We start from the raw sequence: 21,059 nt of genomic DNA, 5'->3' as shown, positions 1-21,059 counted from the left end.
AAGGAATGGTGTATGCAGACCCACCCTGAGGCCCAGTCCTGCTGGTGTGAGTGTGGGTGCCTGTGCTCAGCTGGTCAGCTGGTCAGTGAGTCCAAGGGAGGCTCCCACAGTCCTCCCAGCAACTGTGTCCTTTGACCCAGCTTCACTGGCAAGAAGCCAGTAGAAATTTTTCCAAGATTCAGTTTATAATTGTCTGGATGTCCTTATTTTTTGTGGTACTTTTGAATCTCCACATTTTTTTTCTGTATCTTCGTGAGCATTTAGTGGAAACACAGGAGCAGCTGTGTTGGGAAATTTTACCAGACACCATTTGAAATGGAAAGGTAAATAGGTCCCCCACCTTCAGTCCACCTTTCAAATTTCCAGAATTCCAGCACTTTGTGAAATAGGCCACACTGGGCAACATTTTCCAATTTCTTAGGAAAACAACCTCAAGGTTTCACTTTTCATCCGTTAAGCAAGGGAACATTTAACTTGTGCACTGGGCTGTGTGCTCAGGAGACCGACAACTGGCTCCGTTCCACATCTCCCAATGGAATGATGAGAAATGTGGTCCTCAGCTGGCTGAATACACGTGATGCTATCAAGCACTACTCTCAGCAGCATTAATATTGCAAATACTTATTATTTACATATTCAATGATGTTATTGATATTATGCACTGTTAGCACTACTAATTATAGCACAATAAACGTAAATTACAAACAGAGTTTATGGCACTATATATATAATCAAGCACTAGTGACAATACCTGCTGCAGACATTCCCCCTGTCAGCACAGATCATTCTAGAAGAGAGGGCCATCCAATCACAGAAAACCTTTTCAATAAATACTTTAATGCTTTAGAAACAGACTGCAAATAACACGTGATGAGAGCTTCAAAAACATTTCCAAATGAACATTTTATGAGAATGGCATGTTCCCATGTCTCTGAAACTTCACAAACTGTCCACAGAGAGTCTCCTATACAACATCACGGTTAGATTTATTGTGTGGAGCATCCATTTAAGAACTGGGAGGATTCCAGGATAATGTTACAGCCATAGAGGTGCCACAGGATGGTGAGTGTGAGGAGGACACCTCTGGTCTCTGGGAAGAGCGGTGTTTGGTCATGAGAACACTTGTCTTGGATCCAGAGACACAGAAAATAAAGTGGTGGGTACAGATCAGAAATGGATACAACTGAACAGGTCAGATTTCAGATGATCTGTTCAAGGGAGTGAAATAATGTTGGGTAAAATTCTCGACCCGTTTCCCAGCTCTTTAATGGCAATCTCCAGGCCTTTGGCAAAAGAGAACAATTTTCTGACTTTCTTCCCTATAGAGGCTTGTTCAGATTTAAAACACATCCATATCTCATGTCAAAAATATGTTATTGTTCTGCCTTGACCGGTGCCGTGTGACTCAGTTGGTTGGGCATCATCTCGTGCACTGAGAGGTTGCTGGTTTGATTTCAGGTCGGGGCACATGTCTGTGTTGTGGGCTTCATCCCCAGTAGGAGACGTGCAGAAGGCACTGATCCATGTTAGGGCCTCACATAGATGTTTTTCTCATCTCTCTTCCTCTCTTTCTCAAATGATCAATAAACTATTCTTTTGTAAAAAAGCATACGTTATTGTTCTTATGTTTACTCTGAAAAGCACAAATCTTAACTAAATACACTAAAGAATTTAGTTCTAATGAAGTTATTTACGTACAATACATGTCATCTGGAAGACCACGTGCAGTGGTTCAGTCAGTGGCCCCTTCACTTGGTTAGACCTTACTTACAGGTAAACCTTCCTGTCTCTCAGTCAGGGACCCTCAGCATCGAGAAGCATGCCAACGGTGCCCATCCTCTCTTCCACTGCTTGTTCTGTTATCTCTCAGGGAACTTTATGTCAGCCTTGAACTAACTGTGTGCACATGTTAGAAGTATTTAAGATGACTTCATCTCTTTTACCTAGCTTCTTTTTCAGGGAGCTTATTTTTTTTCTGTCTTTGCTCTAAGCATGTGTACTTTCTGCACACGCCTCTTTGCCCTGAATAACAGCAGCCCCTTTCTGTTTACATGAATCTGCTTTCTAGCAGCAAGATCTATGTTCTGTTTCCAGGAAAAAATGTCTGAGGTGGAAGAGTGTGAAATATTTCTAAGTTTCTAGATATCGACAAATGCTGCTCTTAGACTTATTACATTTTATTCCAGATGTCTTTCTATCTTCTAAGCTATCACAACAGTAGTTTGGATTATGTCCCCAAATTTCTAATATTCTCCAATACAAACTGGGTAAATGGATTCCCTTGATATAGATGTTCTCACCCAACCCCTCACTATGTCAGTGAGTCAGTTCTAAACACTACTTGTGATAAATGCATATGTTGATGCAGGTATGTTCAACTTTCCTCTTCACATTAATTATTTTCTGTTGTTCACAAAGAAGGCTATATTTGATAGAAACATCTTAGGATGAAGCAAATGGATAATTTACTGACCAGACTTTATTGATGCTTCTAATTTGTGAGGGAAAATGAGTTATTTTGTTTATTTCCTAAAGATTATTCATGAACTAGTCTAGATCCTCTGAACATATAAAAGAGGCTTTAGCTAGATACTCTTAAAGGAAATGCACCATTTTACAAATATGTGGGCAAATCAGAACATTAATGTCCTTTGTACTGGCAAGCATTATTTTCCATTTCTGTGGAAAAGTTGTTTGCGGGGTAGGAATAAAATTCTTCCCAAGTATTAGGTGGAACCATACAAAACTGTTAATATTGGATCACATTTTTACCTACAAAAAAAGCAATTTCATGTGACTCAGGCTAATATAGAAGCATTAATGGTACTTTCTAGACACAATAAATTTCATTTCACACACCTAAGCAAATAACAAGGTGGTGGGCGACCAGTTAAGTGCCTTAAATAGCAGACCCTTTTTACAGCTGTAGCTTTATGAGTCTCTCAAAGAGGCTATTTGGCTCTCAGAAATATTCCTCCCCCAACCCTCCCCAGAGAAGGGAGCCTTGTCCTGGGCAGCACAAGCCAGGTGAGAACTAAATAAGATGGCAACGGAAGAGCACTAACGCTTCTAATGTGCAGCCATCACTCTCTGGCACCGTTTCTAAGCAGTGACCTCAGAGACATTTTGAAGTTGCAACAATGATTGGGGCGTACTTGTCGCATCTTCACTTTAGGCCACTTCCCCTGGCTAAGAGCAGAAATAAGAGGTAGACACTCCAGGATCAGGAAATGGAACTGAGCTGATGTGTGCAAGATAGATCGCACTTCCTGTACCCTAGAGAATTACATTGACAAAGTATTAAAACTAAATTGTCATTTTCAATGAGTATGATTAATAACAACACCTACAATGAGCCAGGATTTATATTACATGGGATTGTTTGCAATTGGGGGGGGGGGATAGTTCTCTGGATACCCACATGGTTAAATTATCACCTTATTAGAGCATAATATCACCATATTATCTCTCTGTGGAGATAAGGAGACACAAATAAGAGGGTGTGGCTCTTCATAGAACTAATTCAGATGCCTCAACCATCTTGGGAGCTGGGAGACCAACAGAGGTTGCAAATATCATGCGGTTACAACTCTGGCACTTTGTGTCTGGGGAGGGCAGTGTTGGGTCATGGGAACATCTTTCTCAGGTGTTCAGGATGGACATGTGAGATGTGTACCTTTGCCAAAGTGGAAGACATTAATTTTTCTCACCAGCTGCATCTCCTATCTCCTTCCTTTTCTTTACCACACCAAGAGTTCCTGACAATGAGAAATTCCAACTAACTAATGATTCTGTGGCTTTATGCATCTTCTCTCCACACAGCCTGAGTGACTACAAGCAGCAAATAATACTTCTCACTTGTTTCAACAGTAACAATGTACAATAAAATGTGTTTTCGAAGATGGAAAGTGAAAAATTCATGTTTTCTGTACATAATGCTAAATATCTAAATAATTGAAAGGGGCCAAGTTTTTGTAGACAAAGCTATTATCTGGAACACATTTTTAACTGTAAGAAAAATGTTGCTAAACTAAGCATAGTGTCTTCATTGTTATTTGTTATTTATATGCTTGAATACACATTGTAGTGTGTCTCATTTATAAATTTATGTTCAACTTGCTTTTGATGATATTAATTATGCTCATAGCTATAGCACTAACATTCTAGATTTGTATAGCATTCTATGTACCTAGTTTACTAATTTAAAATTTATCATTTCAAAGCACTCTTTTGTGCCTATTCATGTTTCCTTTGTTATAGACATAATCTAGATAGGGTTAGTATTATCCTCGTTTTATAGCTATGAGACTTGAAACCTCAAAACAAGCCTTGATGGTACTTGTACTTAATCTGAGATCATCCAGTTTCTAGACAAAGGCACTTTTGGAGCTCTTCTAGGTGACGAGCTCCCCGATGTTTCTGGGGCGGGGGGTGGGGGGCGGGGAGAGCATAATCTGGGTGAATTAAGACATGGAATTTTAAAGGGGTCAGTAGGTATGCATCTTCTATCTTGCACTGGTTTGGTTGGCAGATGTTGGTGGTTTATCAGTGGCTACATTTCTGCAATTCAGATCTCTAGCCATCCCATGTCCATAGCACTGTCTGTATTTGCTTCCCTGAAGGTGGTAGGAAATTTATTATTTTAGGGGATTCATATCATTGATTATTGGGAACCCAAATAAATAGACTTTTGATAGGCCATCATTCTTCTTGACATTCTTATCCCAAGCACAGAATTATTAGTGGGCAATGACAATTGAGCTTGTATCTGGAATTGCCTTCCCAATGGAACCAAAATGGCCAATGCTGATTCAGCTCAATGAGCCCTTGATTTGCCAAACTCAAAGTCTATTTGCTGCCGACCAAATTTTTTGTCTCTGAGGCTGTGCCATGAGTCACCAAGCTCCTCAAAGGCAAGGGTGATGTTTCACTGAGCCATATAACTAACCACAGTAAGCTGGCACAGGGCCCATATTCAATAACGATTTTTTAACGATGAATTAACAAATAAATGGGAATTGGTGAGAACAGTTGAGACTATACTTGGATGGGAAAATTTTATTAAGAGAAGAAAAATTAAGCAAATTAAGTGCCTATGGTTACTAATTTGAGGGGACTGATTTGCATGGTGAAGTGATTTAACTCATTGTACAACCACATGAATGAAGTAGTTAGCAGTGCCCCATAGGAATCAGCCTGGATTACCAAAACTGGTTTATATTGTACTTGAAAGGTTAATTTGAGTATTTTTCAAAACTGTAGTCTAGGCTTGCTCTCATTTCATCACTGGCGTCAGCAGCTTAAAGAAGTTACAAGAAGACCCATGAAAGGCAAAATCACTAGACCCAGCATATTCAGCAAAATATTTTACTCCTAATTCATCACTTACCATCTTGCTAAAACCTGCAATTTACAAGGACTTCTGTTCCTGGGCAATGATCAAATGTTTGCGCTAACATTTGATTAAACAACTTTCTTGGAGGCTCACTGAAATGGAATGTGAATTGTATGTGAAAAATGCAGATGAGAAAGAGATAATAAATACTGATTAATACGTTAATGAACAGAAAGAGGAGGAGGGATTAATTCAAGAATAAGAGAAAATAAGTCAAATTTTTGAAATGCTTGGAAGGAGAAAAAGAAGGGGGGATTGGAGTTAGAGAGCTTAGAGACAAATTATTGGGTTCTAGAAGCATTGGACACTCAGTGTGGAACTGCCCTCCACATGTCTGGGGGAAGTAGATTCCTTTCCTATTCTCTGTGCCACTCTTACAGTCCTGGGCACAGGAGGTGAGGGCTGGGGGTGGGAGGCTATTATCAAGGCAGCAGATTCCATCAGAAACTAACTCACAGAGGATGGCCTCATGGTGAGTAGGAAACCACCCCACAACATTCTTTGCTCTCAGCTCATCTGTTTGAAACAACACAAATTAACTATCTTAACTTTCTTCAGACAGTGCACCAATTATTCGGAAAGATGAGCATACACCACCCCTGTCCTCAGTCTCTAAGTGTCCCTTCAGTTCCTTCCATCAACTCCACACTTCATCCTCACAGATGGGGTCACTCAACACACAGAGGATACCCTCCAGGACCCAAGTTGGGCACACCCCTGGATCTGGTAGCCCCTCTGAGTACCACTAGGCTAATGGTTACTACCCTTGTAGTGACCACTATCATTCTGTTTATGTGACCTAAATTTGCATTAGCTTTTAACTGAATTTGTCATACACTAAGACAAATGAACTTCCATTAAACTAGGACAGATCTTTGAAGGGTTTTCCTTTATAGCTCAAGGTTAATATTCTATAAAGTTATGAAGTCTTTTACCCTCAGTTCACTCCTGACCCACAATGTCCCCAGGGTCCTGCCACCCTGAGCAGCTCCTTGAGGCCCAACTCTTTTTTTTTAATTAAAATTTTTTTAAATTTCAGTTGACATTTACTATGATACTGGTTTTAGGTGCATAGCATCTCTTGAACACAGGACTTGCTGTCACCTGGCTCCCTGCACACCATCACAAACACTGGCTGTAAGAAAGTCTTGGGTGATAAATGTCCAACCAGCAAGCCGATCTGGTCTAACCCAGCACAGCCATTAGGCATGTCACCGAATGCTTGGGAGAGCAGACTCTGTCCTGATGTCAATTAACTAATCAGTTCATTCCAGCAAACACCAGTTTATTGATGAAATACGTCCTAGGTGCCAGGGTGACATGTCCTCCCGATGACACAAAGGGATCTAACCCCCCACCCTGCTTCCAGAACCCGTTCTTCTCAATTCTCAGGCAGGGCAGCTCGGAGATCAGTTTCCTCATCACAAAGCTTGGCCGATAGAATCACCTCAAAATTAAATTTCAAAGATAAAAATTAGTGAAATGAACCTGTTTAAAGCTGGACTTTGAATCAAATGATTTCTCTGAAGTGCAAGAGTTCCAGGATCCTGGTTTTTCCCGGCATAATTTCAAAGATTAACGCTCTCCCCACTCCCCACCCCCAGTAGCTCATTTGCGGAGATTTATGTCTATCATATTCAGGAGCGGCCTGAGTAGGGGTGCATATTTTTTACATAAGTGTAATTATATGTAAGTGCTATAATTTAATTACCACAATTCCATCCCTATTGATTTCAGATACCGATCTGGAGCCTGCAGATATGGTTGTGTGAAGCTGACAGATAGGACCATCTATTTGAATGCCAATGGACAGTGCAGGAAGACAAAGAAGAGCTCTCCTCAAAGGATATCAAGGAATTTTGTCTGAGGACACATTAAGATAACCATTGTAAATTGCTCGATTTACAGGGAAAGGGGGCAGAATGAAGACTGCTCACAGAATGTTATGCCACACCTAAGAAAAAAGGATACAAAGCACATATATACAAATTAAATATAGAAATGCAAATAGATATGTAAAACTAAAAACTAGGTAAAAATCAGCCTTTTGCAACATTCACATACACAGGATAGTGGTAGATAAGAAATTGAAAATTCACATCAAAGCTGGGTATCTTAATTCTAGCCTTGCCTCCAAAGAGCAAAATGCAGAATATGTATTGATTAAGTCCTAAAATGGCTCCCACAATGCTATGGTTTGGAAAAGGTGACCCTGGAGAAAAGCAGGGGAGAAACCTCTCAAGAGGAAGGTCCCCTTTACGACTGGGGACACTAATGTGTGTAGGAAGAACATCGGAAACCGCCATCGCCCACGGCAAATGCATTTCAGTAAGTCCCTTGGACTTGGCACTCCCTGCAGGCTGTGAGGAATGGGCTCTCGTATGAGATTCCAATGGCATGTATTGCTGGGTTGATCATCTGTCTCTCAGGATAGGAATTTAAAGTCCAGAAGTGCAGGATCCTGTCTGACATCTTCACTGCTATAATCCCCAGGACGAAATAAAATAAAATCATATTAAAGGCAACAATTAATTAGTGAGCTAATAAGATGAAAAATGCATGTAAAACCTATGAGAAGAACCTGGCTGGTGAAAAAAAAAAACAACACAAAAAATCCAAGAACCAGCAACAAATATCTTTATGCACTGCTCATTATAGAAAATTTTAATAAAAATATGAGCTCAATAAAAAGTACCTGAAAGTAGGTTGATAAAAGAAAAGACATAAATGAAGAAACCCAAGTGTATCATTTGGTCAATTTGACTGTTTCCATAACAGAATAATAAATGCTGTGCAGGATAACTTTATATTAGCCATCCAGCGAGTACAGACAAATTTTATCCACAGTCAACACATGTTCAGACTTTCAACTGAGTTACAGCGATAAATTGTTGATGTATGTTTTGGAAGGTTTTCTCAAAAATTGTAACATTTAATTAAACTAGTAAAACTTTCCCTTAGAATTTATGGTGTTATTATTAGATTACTGTCAGGATTTTAATATTCATCTTTGTTAATTTTATCTTGAACTTACACATGGGACGTTCTGGATCAGAGACAGATTTCTGATTAAATGCCTCACAGTCAATAAGTCCAAAGGCCCCTTTTTTGCCCCTAGTCTTCATCCCTAAGGCAATGCAGTGAAGACTGATGGGGATTTTTTCTACAAAAAATGGCCAGACAGTCCAGAGGTGGGTGTGAGAGTTGGCTTTATGTGACAACGTGGCTAGATTGCAAGGCCCAGTTATTCAATGAAAAGCTAAAGCAGGCATTGCTGTGGTGTTATTTTCCAATTGGCTTTAAGTAAAAGTGATTACCCTTCCTAATGTGAGTGGGTGTCACCTAATCAGATGAAAGAACTTAGAAGCAAAACTGAGGTTTCCTTGAGAAAGAGAAAAGTCTGCTTGAATTTAGGCCTCAGGATTTCCATAAGTTGTGTGCAACACAGTGTAGATGACAGTCAACTCTGACATCTTCACTGCTATAATCCCAAGGCCAAAATAAAATAAAATTATCTTAAAGACAATAATTAATTAGTTAGCTAATAAGATAAAAAGACATGTAAACATGAAATTTATAACTGCTGCTGACCTCTGTCTGGTTTCTGACTTGACTAGCCAGCTCTATATATCATTTATCTATCTATCTAGTTATCTATTATCTATCTATCTATCTATCTATCTATCTATCTATCTATCTATCTATCATCTATGCAGTCCAGTCCAGTCTATCCATCCATCCACCCACCCATCTAAACTATTAAACCATAAAAATAATAGTCTATTTTTTCTTATTTACTTTGTTGTTGTTGAGAAATCTGCTTTCATTTTGTGTGTGTGTTTTTAATGCCTATGTAAATGATTTCTCTTTTCTCTCTGACTTATTTTAGGATTTTTTTTTTCTTTGAGGATTTTCAGTTTTATTCCAGTATTGAGCAGAGGTTTCTTTTCAATTTTTTTACTGTTTGTTTACACTGTGCTTTTTTTTAATCCGTGGATTCCTTTCATTCATCATTTCTGGAAAATATTCATTCATTTTCTTTTCTAATAATGCCTTTTCTCCATCCCCTCTATTCTCTCTGAGGCCACAGTGTTGACTTTCTCTAGCTCATGTCTCCTTGACCCTTTAATATTTCCAACTGTCTTTGAACTGGGTGCTATATTCTGTGTAACTTCCTCATGTCCAACTTCCAATTCGATAATACTGTACATTATCTGTCTGTTCTGAGCTTTAAGCCAACTACTAAGTTTTTAGTCTCAGTGGTTTAATTTTTCTAAAACACTGACTTGAAATTTTTTTTTCAAGAATTCTAGGGCAGGGTATATTATCCCTGATTCCTTTCATATTTTATTAATTCTTGTATTTCCTTAATCATTTCATACTTTTCTACTCCATGTTGATTCCTCCAATAGATCTGAGAGCTCTAGGGCTCTGTGGATTATACTTCCTGCTGACTCCCTGTAGATTCTGCATCTACACTGTGTTGCACACAACTTATGGAAATCCTGAGGCCTAAATTCAAGCTGCTTTTAGCTAGAAATTTATATTTGCTTCTTCTGGGAATCAACAAGTGTTACAATCTAGGGGCATGGTAGATCCCTCAAAAAGGCCTGATTGAGGCATTAATGGGAGAACTACAGGTTACTCCTTCCTTCCCCCACCCCCATCTGCTGTGGCTCCAGAGAATGGTTTCGTAGCCGCTGATGCAGGCATTTACCTCTAGGAAGAGTCCTTGATTTTATATTTATTTAATTTCTACTCATCAGGGTTTCCTATCATTTGTTTTGTTTTTCCTTGGAGATGTAGCTCATTTTCCACTGAGTTCAACAAAGGGTTAAAAATAACTTTGTGCTCTAACTTGTTTGGCTCAGTGGATAGAGTGTCAACCTGCAGACTGAAGGGTCCCAGGTTTGCTTTCAGTCAAGGGCACATGCCCGGATTGTGGGCTCGATCCCCAGTGGGGGTTGTGCAGGAGGCAGCCAATCAATGATTTTCTCTCATCATTGATGTTTCTATCTCTCTCTCCCTCTCCCTTCCTTTCTGAAATTAATAAAAATATATTTTTTTTAAATATATTTTATTGATTTCTTACAGAGAGGAAGGGAGAGGGATAGAGAGTTAGAAACATCGATCAGCTGCCTCCTGCACATCTCCCACTGGGGATGTGTCCGCAACCCAGGTGCATGCCCTTGACCGGAATTGAACCTGGGACCTTTCAGTCCGCAGGCCGACGCTCTATCCACTGAGCCAAACTGGTTTCAGCAATAAAAATATATTTTTAAAAATAACTTTGCCATAATGTACTCTGGATCCAGCTGCATGCATAAGAGAAAGGACTTCAGATTTTCCAGGCAGCTATAATTCCATAAATCAGAAGTGCATGTATCTTTTTATAAAATAATAAAATAATATTGGAATATAATGAACCATGGTAGCTAACACATGTTCACATTTTGCCTAATAATGCTACCTCTCTTTTCTAAAAGAAAAAAATTTACATTATTCTGTCTTCCAATAAGTGTTTTGCAATGGCTTGCATGCATATGCTAGTTTACATAGATCTTGGAAAAAAGATGAAAACTTGAAAATATAATCCAAAGTAATTTTCATAATCAAAGTCATCAACTTGTTATTTTAGAAATAGGAATAACTTATACAGAAGTAGATTACATGACCATTAGGTTTGAGAAGATTATAATCTATGTGGTTAAGTAATAATATAGACATAATGAGGTGAAAGTGGTGGGGAGAGTTCTCAATTGAAAGTATGGAGATCTGGCTCTAGTTTCAAATACATCAGTAACCAACCAGGGTATATAGTAAAGGCATTCCATCTTGTTGTATCTCTGTTTCCTCATTTATAAAACAAAGATGTTCTAAATCATGGTGTGGGGTCTTCCAGTGGTGGCTTATATTTGTAATTAGTGTCCCCTTATTTTTATCTGATGGTTTGTGGTTTACAATGATCATTTATTTATTTAGCAAGTATGTAAGTTACTAAGTTATTAAGTGCTTACCATTTGTTATTTATATATGGACAAAAGCACAAATGTAAATAAGGCAAGCCCTTGTCCTTGAGACATTAACTACCAAGTCAGAGAAACATACACAAAGAACTGCAGCAGAACCCAGTCAAGAGTAATGGACTCAGCACAACATCATCTGGAAGCAGAGAGAGGACCGGGGCCTAGAACAATTATGGGAGCCTGTTGTGAGGGCACATTTTAGCTGAATGTTGAGGGATTCACATATGTTCTCTCATTTAACACAGCAATTCTGTTTCCCACTGTAGGAATGGGAAACCAGAGGTCAGAAAAGCTACGTAAGATGCCCATGGCCATGGTCATGCAGACCTACCAAAAGGCTGGACATCAATGTGCCAATCTCCTGACTTTGGGAGCCCTAATGTTATGTAATCCTTGATTTCATCAATAATTACATAAACCACATTAGCTGAAGAGTAAGATACAGCATGACATCTGAAGGACAGGTAAGGCACAGATGGGAGCCGGCAGGTGAGTCACGTTAAGGAAATGAAAAGTTGAGTCAGGAAGGGTTGGAAAAGCACGTGGTTGTCATTGTCTGTGTGTTGAATAGGGAGGGCCTCCTGGAATCCCATGAAGTAATCCACTTGGACAATAGCTTCATTAGAATATCTTGACAAGAATCCTAAAGTAAAACTTCAGGTGAAATAGCCAAATCTCAATAGTCCTATGGTGTTGGGGACTCTGTGGTGTTTCTACAATTTAGTGTATTTTCTATTTCAACAGGTAGATTTTATTTCAAGTGGAGGTGTTTTCTTTTTCTATCTACCTGCACCATCCCAGCGCCTTAGTTTCATGTGTCTTCAAAGCAGGTTTCAGATGGCAAAAACCACTGTTTTCTTTTATTTTTTCCCCTAAATTGCATTGAGCCCTTCTGAGTATATCGGTGTGATAAAGCTGAAATAGGATGGGCACTTTCGGATGGGCTGTGGTCACTAATGCAGTGGGAAATGGCCAGATACACTAAGCACTGTTGGAGACAGATGCATTCCTGTTTTGAGGCAATAACGTGTAACAAACACCGGAAATGGGCGCTCATAATAAAACCTGAGGGAGTCCCAGCCATTTGGTCCTTTTCTTCTACTAAGAAATAACTTTAGTTGTTGGTTGTTATTTGAAGGTATGTGTATTTTTCCTCCCTTCAATTTGATTTGCTTGTGGCTGCCGCAGTGTTTTGCACTGTGAAGGATGGGTATTTGGAGAAATGACCCACATTGGTATTATATTTATGACCTCATAATGTGGCTATTGAAGTTCTGATGTGCACACTCCAAGGAGCTCGCTGGGCGGATTTCTGCCTGTCCGAGATATATGGGGGGACCGAAAGCTAGCCACAGGCACCTGGCAGTGTAAGTAAGCCTCCGAGAAATGGGAGGTAACGGATGTCCTTTATTTTCTTTTTTAAAAATTTAATTTAATTTATTGGGGTGACATTGGTTAATAAAATTGTATAGGTTTCCAGTGTACAATTCTATAATACAGCATCTGTACATTGTACTGTGTGCTCACCACCCAAGTCTGGTCTCTTTCAGTCACCGTTTTTTCTGCCGTTTACTCTCTTCTACTTCACCTCACCCCTTTTCCCTCTGGTAATCACTACACTGTTTTTGTTTTTTGTGGGTTTTTTTCTTAATCCCTTCAGCTCTGTCACCCAGCCCCAAACCCCTTTCCCCCGGTAAACAAATGAACAGGAAACAGACTCATAGATACAGATTCTTCTTATTTTTAGGAAATTCCTTCTGTATTCATCTGCTTAAGCAATGTTCAGAATGCTGTTACAAAGCTATGGGTTAGGGACATACTTCACTGAGCCTGGTGGTGCCATGATGTTGGAGGCCACAGTGTGGTTGAGTCCTCATCAGCAGAAGACAACAACGCTGCCTGCGGAGAAGCCCAGGACTTCAGGCCATCACTGAGGAGCTGCTGTGGCGTCTGCCGGCTGCTGTAATTGCCCCGGCAACTCTAAAATGAATCTATATTTCTTGTGACAAGGGAAGTGTAGGAAGATGTGCTTATGAAAACTTAAGATTCATACAATGCCATGGAGATCAAATTAAACTAAAGTTGAGAACCTGTTGCAATAGGGCTTCATTAACTTAACATTCACTTAGAAAATTCTGAGAAATTGACATATTTAAGGTAGGCTGCTAGAAAGGGTTGGCAGAGGTAACTCTTCAAGTCGGTGGAAAGTGAAATTTTAAAATGAAGGCAATTTTAAGGGATTCTGCCTCTCTAAAATATTGGGGTAAATGATAGCTCCCATGTAACAGTCTTCACCAGTAATTACGAAATTTTTTTTATTATTCTATATTTGTATACTGTGTTGAATGAGAGGGAGAAATAGCAGGAACCATAAGAGAGGGCCATTTTCAGCATTGTGACCCAACTAGGCGCCCAGGGTACCTGTGGGCATGTGGTTCTGAGAAAGTTCGGTTGAGCTCTGTTCTTTCTCCTTGTTTATTTCCATCCCCTTCCCAGAACACTGTTTAACCTTGGCCTCTTTTTCCTTCTGTTTTTAAAGGAGTGTCTGTGTCTTCCCAAGAAGAGCTGGGACTGAAATTTCCTGGTAGAGACGCACTTTAAAGATGGCCCGGCTTCAAGCACCAGCTGTATGTGCGTTGAATTATGAATCCCAGAATTAACTAACCCGGAGCTGACTGGTTGACTAAGTGGGCTCCGGACCCTCCAGTGCTCCCTGGAGTCCGAATGCTTCCAGAAATAGGCGATTGTGTCAGTATTCGGGCAGGTGTGTGCTGTTCTTCTGCCATGCTGACAGTCTTGTTTATTTCATATCAGCCAGACATCTGATCTTGACCCTAAGTTGTCCTTGCAATTTGGAAGTCAAAAAAGCTATTTACCTTGCAAAGAAGTAAGAAGTTAGTGGCTTAAGCTCCTAACAGCCACCCACAAATTATTTTTAAAGCTATGCACACATCATCGTTACTCAGATTCTCGTTCTAAATAACTGTCAGATTTCCCCCTTAGGAATCATAAAAAACAACCTCTGTGTTTTAAGTTTTCTTATATCTCAATTATGGCAATATTCTTATCTTCTTTCATTTGTAAAGACCTAATTATTAAGAACTTTAAGAGGAAAAGGTATTTTTAAAAATAGAAGAAAATAACATTGAAAACTCTATTTCCCTGTGAAAATGCCTGAAGATTTTTTTTCTCTTTTGGTTCCTTTAATAAGTCTTTTGACAATGGTTTCAGTGATGTTTCTGCTTTGTCTTCCAGTACAGAAACATCACCCTGAAATAAGGACATTACTTGCTCAGTATAAGCAACTGGTATTTAGAGGTGCTTCTCTTAAATTATACTTCTTTTTATTTACAGTTATATCTGTACATAGCAGAAAATAATTCCAACCATACATTAAACAATTAAATTGAAAAATAGACATCTTTTTCATTTCCAATTCCTATTCAAAACATATTACCTTCAGTTATACTGGTAGCTAACACTACAATTTAAATTTGATGAATTCACAGACTGAATGTTTGGGTTCCCTCAAAATTCTTATGTTGAATCCCTAATGCCCAATGAGATTGTATTTGGAGGTAGGGCCAAGAATTCTGAGCTGCCATAATCTCTTCATCTCCAAAACTGGTGGGCTATCCCATTACATTTTTATTTAGTTATAATATTTACATTCTTCCAATGTGTCCATGGGTTCTTTCAAAAAAACTGAAAAAGACAATAACAAATCTCACACTTAGGATTATATAATTTTGTTTATTTCAAAACCAAATAGTTTGCACTGGTGGGGAAAAAAATGTGAAGCTATTTCACTAAATCTGAGCCCCTTGAAAGAGAATGTTTAAAACATCAAGGTCAAATTGATTTTTCCCCTACATGTCATTAGTTGTTTAAAGCATGCCATATTTCATCTTATGGAAAGCACCTCGACGGCACTTAATACACATCAGGGCTGTTGTAAGAATTGTATATGTGTTAACCCATGAAGGGCTGTGATTAAACCTGTATTACAGATGAAAAAAGCAAGAGACACAGAGAAGATCAGTCACCTACTCACAATCACACAGCTAACCCTTAGCACTGAAATTCACAGGTAAGCAGGCTGGTCTCAAAGTTGGTGTTCTTAACCATCATGCTAATTAATACCTGGCCATTCTTTCTCTTATGGCCTTTTGTAGGATTTCAAATTGCTTTACCATTTTTTTTAAATTGGAAAAACATAAGCATCTTTTACTATTTTTTTTTTTTTTTTTGCCAAGGAGTGGCATCATTCTTCATCAGAATAATGAAATCTATAGAATCTATTTATCCCTTCAAGGCATGCCTATGAAAGCCTAGTGACTTGCTTTTCTGGTTTGGGCTGAAAGACAACACAGGTGTCTGAAGGAAAGTAGAATTAAACTCCAAACCCTAGGAAAGCTGATGTCCAGTAATTTGAGAAAGCATTAGGTCCAAGGATTTCTTAAGCTCCCAAAACATAAGCCATGAGGGTAAGACTGATAGATTTTGATAGATCAAACTGTAATTTTTTTTCAATGAAGGATAATAGGCCCTTCACTGAGATCCACACTTCACTCCCTCCAGCTTGTGCCCTGTGAGGCTGGCACTAAATGATGACATCAACAAGCTTCTCAGTTCTCTACCAGCCGCTAGGTTCCCTCAGCACAAGGAGCCCGCAGGAAATGGGGCAGGACAGTAAAGCCAAGTGTGTATTTCTTCCTCTCTCTCCCCTCTGATGGACCACAGACTGGCTGGCAAATGTAGATGCTGATAAAAAGTAGATGTTGTTTTACATTAACATTTCTAAAAGCTAATATTCAAGGATCTCTGTAAACCTATATGTTGCAAGGAGTTTAAGATTCCCTAAACCTTATATGGATAAAACTGCATTCACTCTTCTAACAGATGTTCAAGACTTCCACACTCCTTATATGTCCTGGCGCTGTGACCAGGAGCCTAATTACAACTTTGAATTTTATATTTCTTCTTTCAGGTCTCTGAGATTTTCTTAGTCATGTGTTCTCTTTGCCACTGCCATGTAAGTGGAAGCAAATAAAGGAGCCGACATCTGTACGGGGTTCCAGATGATGCAGTGGTGACTGGGAGGGATAGTTACCTGTACTTCCATGAAGCATTAATAACATCTGCTAATTCCTCTGGTTTGGTTACATTCACCTTTTTAAGCCAGAAATTATATTAATTATCTTATTAATAAACTTTACAGCCCTGACCAGGTAACTCAGTTGGTTAGAGCATCAAACCTGATATGTCAAGGTTGCAAGTTTGATACTGGTCAGGGCATATACAAAGAATCAACTTATGAATGTATAAATAAGTGAAACAACAAATCTCTCTCTCTCTCTAAAATTAAACAATAAAAATATTTTTAAAATTTATAAATGAGCTAAAGTTTTGTCTAAACTATAGCAAACAGAACAGCTCAGGTGTGTATAAAATCAAGTGTATTTAGTGATAATCCACAAAATACATTAGTTTTAGTGGGCAGTTCGTATTAGTTTTTAAAATGCAAATAGCCCACAGAAGCACTCCTACAATAAGTATATAGAACATTCCCTCCACTCCTAAAAATTTATTTGTGTCCTCTTGTAGTGAACCCCTCACCCCGACCCCTACCCTGGCAAACACTGGTCTATTTCTAGAAGTTATATTTTCTGGAATGTCATATAATATGTAGTTCATTGAGTATGATTTCTTTCACTCAGCAAATGCATTTAAGATTCATCCATATTGTGTGTGTCAATAGTTTCTCTTCTTTACTACCGAACAGTATTTCATAGTATGGAGGTGCCACGGTTTGGTTATCCATTCATCTATTGAAGGGCATTTGGGTTGTTTCCAGTTCAAATGGTGATGCATAATTCTACTCTATTTTGTGTGAATATTAGTCTTCTTTTTTCTAAGATAAAGTCTAGGAGTGGTATTCTTGATTATAACAAGGTAACTGCATGTCTGCCATCATAGGAAACTGTCAAAATGTTTTTCAGAGTGGCTGTACCAACTGGTGTCCTCACCTGTGATAAATGAGATTTATGAATTTTCAGTTTTATCAGCTTTTATTTTGGTTGTCACATTGGGGATGATGACTTCCACACTTCTTATATGTCTTGGAGCTGTGACCAGGAGCCTAATTACAACTTTGAATTTTATATTTCTTCTTCCAGGTCTCTGAGGTTTCCTTTATGTATTTTGAGGTGCTGCTGTTAGATGCATACATATTTACGACTGTTTTGTTTTTGGTGAATTGATCCTTTATCAGTATGTATTGATCCTCTTTAGCCTTATAAATCTTCCTTCTTTTGAAGTTTACTTTGCTATTAAGACAGCCGCACTTTGTTTTCATTAGTATCAATGTGAAATAACTCACATATCCTTTAAATTTAACCTACCTGTATTCTTGTATTTAAAGTGGATATATCACAGACAACATATATTTGACTATTTATTTTTAAAAAAATATTTTTTTATTGATTTCAGAGTGGAAGGGAGAGGGAGAGAGAGATAGAAACATCAATGATGAGTGAGAATCATTGATCGGCTGCCTCCTGCACACCCCCTGCTGGGATTCAAGCCTGCAACCTGGACATGTGCCCTTGACTGGAATCGAACCCAGGCCCCTTCAGTCCACTGAGCCAAACCAGCTAGGGCTTGACTATTTATTTTTTATCCTGTCTAAATTTCAGAAGCCAAGGACTGAAATAAGAATGATACTGCAATTAAACCCCATGGGCTCTCTGCTACTCAGGTTTTTTGAGATGGAGGCCTTCCCGAGAGGTGAGCAGCACATGGGATTCCAAGCTGCTGGCCAGCCTGCCCACTGGGGTGCTTACTAATGACACGGGAGGCAGCATGCTCTGGGAATGGGAGCCTCTTCCTTCACCAGTAGACAGTCCTTTGGGCTATGCCAGATGGAGTAACTTGAGAATTGTGGGTAGAAGTATTCCTGAGAGCTGATCTAAACTCCACCAAACTCGAAGTTCCAAGAGGAGTGTTGATTTGGCTTCAAAAATATATCCAAGTTAAGTGCTTAGCAATTGACTCTGGAGGATGAAAGTGTTGTATGTTTTTTTTTTTCCTAATGCTTTTACATAATCCATGCATTATGTAAAAAGCTGGGCCACTGAGGGGTTTTGCTTCTGCCCCTTCTTCATGAATCAAGTCTCTTGTATGAAACAAATCATTGCAACAACAAGGAGTGACAGTCTGACAGCCGTGTCAGGTATTAGTGGAAATGACAGCCAGCAAATCAGAAATCATGGCAGGGCATCTGTATGAACAGCAATTTGTGCTTAGTCGAATAACTGAATAACCTGGAACCTCAGGAAATCCTGGAGAAAGAGAATGAACAAAATCAAACAGATACATTTCTATCCATCCCACATTCCCCTGAAGTAATTGACAAGTTGAAGGAAAGCAGTGCTCACAAGTTTTCTCTTTCTTACTTAAATTCCACTTCTTGACACACCCAAGGGTTTAAAAATCAAACCAATAAAAAGGAAGCTAAAAAAGCCTCTTATTTTCCTCTTACAAGACAAGCAAGGAACAGGGTAGGCTGCCCATCTAATTATTTTATGTTTGATTCCAGGGAGTTTCTGCCTGGCTATTATCCAGAGAACAGAATAAAATTCAGATCAGCTAGAAGTATAACTTTTTAAAGTTACAATACAGTCCATAAGCTTAGATATTCTGTTTTGTACACCTCAAGGGCTTGTTGGGAATTCTTTTGTGTGTTTTTTTTGGGGGGGGGGGGGTTGGGCTCTTTTCATTATTTCCAAAAGTAACATTCATATTTCTAGTAGACAGTTGTAAGAGTATTTTCCCAAAACTTCAGTAGTTTTTCTCCTGAAATTACAAACATCAATGCTCTAGTGATTAGGAAATTAGATGTTAAACTATTTGTTCTCAATAATCATATAATGTTGCTGAATAAGGAACTAAATCTCAGATTTCTCAGGACTTTCAGAGGGGTCTGGGGGCAACTATCAGGGAGAGCACCAGACAAAAGGCAGGGAGGTCACTGGGAAGAGAGGGAGCCTTACCAGTATGTGTACAGCCATGTGTGCTTGGGGTTGATGCAGAAAGCTGATTGCACACACAGCTCACTGGATGTTTATTTTTATTTTTGCCTGTATCCTGAGAGGAAGCTGAGCAATCAGGCCACCTTCAACTCGGGTTTCCCAGGAGCTCCCATGTCAAGCACTCAAAGGTGAACAGATACATTAGAGGTGAAGTTCTTGTAAAAGGGAAAAAGACCCCAATTTAACTTCAGGTTCCACATAGGGCTATTGAAAATGTTCCCATTGCCTGGAAGGTTGGGCAGACCCTGCTTAAAGTCATCACACCAGCTGTGCCTCGCTGGATTCCCAGTTAGAGGATGAGCGAACGTGAGAATTCTCCCACTCTCGCTTCTCTCTGTTTAGTAGAGCTGAGGAAGAGTTCCTAATTCAGACAGAGAAAACTTTCCAGAAAAACTCATCAAAATCTTTAAGAATGCAGTGAGGATACAAGAGTTTTGCTAAAATGTTAGTAAATGGAAGTTCAGAATTCAACAAAAATAGTATATCAAGGTTTTGCCACTCAGAGCAGAGTTGTTCCGCACAAAGACCCAACATCTCAAATAGCTCATCTCCGGGGAACAAAATGTCACAAGTATTCATAAATTCAGTGGTTCCTGCTATTTACCCAGGGACATGGGTTACAATACAGTCCATAAGCTTAGATATTCTGTTTTGTACACATCAAGGGACAGGAGAAGGTGTGATTTTCTGCAAGGGTTCTGAAGGCAGTCATACATCGCCTTGACATTGGATAATGAGAGGTTCCCTCTTCCCAGCAATGATGAAGGGACTCCCAAGATTCATCAAACATATGGCTGTTACTAATTTCTGCTGATTCGTGGGGAAATAAATAAGAGATCTTAAACAAACTTGGAACTTATCTTTATTGACTTTGAAAGAGAAAAAAGAATATAGAATATGGGTACCTAGATTAAAAATAAAAGCAAGAATATATGGTTTTTTTCTGGGTCACTGCTTATGACATCTGAATGACAGGTTCATAGCAAGTGGGCCATATGCATCTTACAAAGATTTAAGGGAAAGAGTAAGAGTTTGATCACAAGGGCTCTAACCTGAATGTGATATGTGGATTAGGAAGTTGGATATTGTGTTGGAAATAAAATATAGGTATGGCATAGAACGAATAAAAATAATGGAAGAGATTCTAAGGGGAAAATAATGATAAGAATGAATTGGTAAAAGTTTAAGTATGAAATATAAAATTAAACAAATTTTAGCACAAGATGGTATATATCACCTTCTAGATCTCATACAAGTTGATACTAAAGGATTCATAATTAGAGGAAGACTTCTAAAAAGCAATGATCCCACTGGAGAAGGAAGAGAAGAGTATATTATATGTGAACACAGGAACCCATGAACTGAGATACAGAGGGATTGATGGCATTTCTAAGGGAGGCTACTCTGAGGAGGACCTTTGATCTTACTGAATTCTAGTCCATCTGCAACCATTGCACAACTTAAGGAAAGTTACCTAATCTTTGTGATACATTCTTATTACCTGATGATAGAGATGTTGTGACTGAATTGTATAAACATATCTAG

This window comes from Myotis yumanensis, unplaced genomic scaffold (genome assembly GCF_028538775.1).
Source record: "Myotis yumanensis isolate MYYU_CA2020_CCGP unplaced genomic scaffold, mMyoYum1.0.hap1 SCAF_7, whole genome shotgun sequence".
Taxonomy (NCBI): Eukaryota; Metazoa; Chordata; class Mammalia; order Chiroptera; family Vespertilionidae; genus Myotis; species Myotis yumanensis.
The sequence above is the reverse complement of the archived record's forward strand: the minus strand, read 5'-3'. Positions refer to the sequence as shown.